The sequence below is a fragment of the Bison bison genome, unplaced genomic scaffold (genome assembly GCF_000754665.1).
Source record: "Bison bison bison isolate TAMUID 2011002044 unplaced genomic scaffold, Bison_UMD1.0 scf7180017864235, whole genome shotgun sequence".
NCBI lineage: Eukaryota > Metazoa > Chordata > Mammalia > Artiodactyla > Bovidae > Bison > Bison bison.
Window position 1 is genome coordinate 1,627,212 of NW_011494807.1, and position 2,507 is coordinate 1,629,718.

The following is a 2,507-nucleotide window of genomic DNA, read 5'->3' on the forward strand; positions in this document are numbered from 1 at the left end:
ATAATATATATATTATATATAATAATATATATATATTTGGATATACATATATATATATATATTTGGATTATATATACATATATAATATATATATATGTGACTCTTTTCCCAGACAAATATAGCTTATTTGTCTTATAAGTCTTATGACTTATAAGTCTTCTGCAACATTTGCCTAAAATTTTCCCATAATTTCCAGTAATTGGGGGTTCATGTACCTTGGTTTAGGAACACTGCTATATGAGATTATCTGAGTTTTCCAGATTAAATGGCCTAGGACAACACAGATAAAGCTAGAATGAATATAGACATCTTTCCTCCTAGAATATGGGGCTGAAAACCTCCCCATTCTTTAGTGTTATGCATATATTTGTCTCCAGATATACATGTGAATTTAGAATACATCCAAGGCAGGTCAGAAAATAAGTCTTATTGATTTGAATTGGATCCTACTATGTAAAATGTGTAAAATATATGGAAATTGCCTCTCAAACCTCAGCATAGTAAATGCAAGTCAATTACCCTCTATTGCTATCACTAATTCACAAAGGTGATGGCTATATTGTGCTAAAAAATAATGCTATGAAGATGATGCTTACTTTGATGAATCTGTAAGTACTACTTTACCTGCACAAAATAATCTATGCATAAGAAGAATCAATATACTGGAAGAAAAACAACTTTTCCAAACAGGCTATTATTAGGCTATAATAATAATAATTAAATAACTGTTTTCTTTTAAGAAGTTCTCTTTCTTTCTTTTCCTTTTCTATATTTTTAAGACCAAGACTTAGAATAGGGGAGAACTATTCCATATCATGTAAGATTCAGGGTAGTTGGGATGGTTTACTGGGAAGAATTACACAATTGGCAAAGATCAAAACAATTTTGAGGCTATGGAGTAGAGTCTTCTGTTATAATACATAGGGGGAAAGATAGGAGGCTCTGCTTAATTGCTCTCAAGAACAATTTTAACATGCCTCAAGTGAGCCTCTGCTTTAGCTGGAGGAACATTTAAGACTCGTTAGGGAATAAAGCTAAGAAATGCAAATGCTTCTTTGCTGGGAAATAGGAAAACACAATAGAAAATGGTAGAATAGAATAGAAAAGAAAATTAAGAAATGATTGACCCAAAATAAGTTAACTCACAATTTACTCCAGTGAGTAACCCAGGAACTAGGAAAAATAGTGGGAAAAAAGTCTACACAGAAGTTCACTCTCTTAGAGTCAATAAGAAAATGGCATTGATTAATATTGAAAAAAATGGCTCATCAAACTGAATACATGTTATCTATTTCATAAAATTGCATACAAATGAAGAAAGTCAGATCCACTTAAAACTAAAGGAATGTGGTATTTTGCTTTCCAGAGAGCCTTCACAAAATATACAATAGAGCATAACAATTCCCATCTAACATAAGCCGCGTGAGATTTTGATAACACCCAGGTTAAAAACAGCTGATGAGAGCATTGCTTCCCCTGACAAGAAAAAAGCAGATTGTGTGCAAAGTCATAACTTTTCCTTGAACCCTACAGAGAGGTTAGGTTGCAGAGCAAACAGCTAATCTGAAGTTAAAAAGTCAGCAACTTCAGAGAGAAAACAGAAAACAAGCATTGACTTACCTATGGTAGAGCAAAAGAGGAAGAAAGAAGACATGCTTACAATGTATATGAAGGAAAATTAATCAGCTAACCTTTTTTACCAAGTTGCTAACAACTGCATGTGGACTACCAAAAAGTAGTGAACACCTTGATGGAGCATGTAAAAGGAGGGTTTTCACCCAGTAATAGGCTATAGACCTTACTAGTCATTCAGGAGAGAAACTGGTGGCAGGACTAAACAATGGAGAAAGCTTCCAATCTTGGGCTGGTCTGCAAGAAGGGTCAGCTCCCATAGAGAAGATGCTGAAACCCTACTTGAATCCTACTCTGTGGGCAAAAGCCTTAAGGCACCTTGGGGAAGCCCAAGGCATAGGTAAAGACCTACAGCAACAGTGAGAGGAAAAGATCTCTCTCATGGAGATAGTTCCTTTGGAGTTTTCTTGTAAATTATTTGCCATAGAACTTTACTCAGTGTTCCTGATCCATCTGGCTTTCAGTTCAGTTCAGTTGAGAGGCTCAGTTGTGTCCAGCACTTTGCCACTCCATGGACTAGAGCACGCCAGGCTTTCCTGTCCCAAACTTGCGGAGCTTGCTCAAACTCATGTCCATCAAGTTGGTGATACCATCCAACCATCTCATCCTCTGTCTTCTGCTTCTCCTCCTGCCTTTAATCTTTCCCAGCATCACAGTCTTTTCCAATGACACATTTCTTCCCATCAGGTAGCAGAAGTATTGGAGTTTCAGCTTCAGCAGCAGTCCTTCCAATGAATATTCAGGACTGATTTCCTTTAGGATGGACTGGTTGGATCTCCTTGAAGTCCACAGGACTCTCAAGAGTCTTCTCCAACACCACAGTTGAAAAGCATTAATTCTTCAGCACTCAGCTTTCCTTATAGTCCAACTCTCAC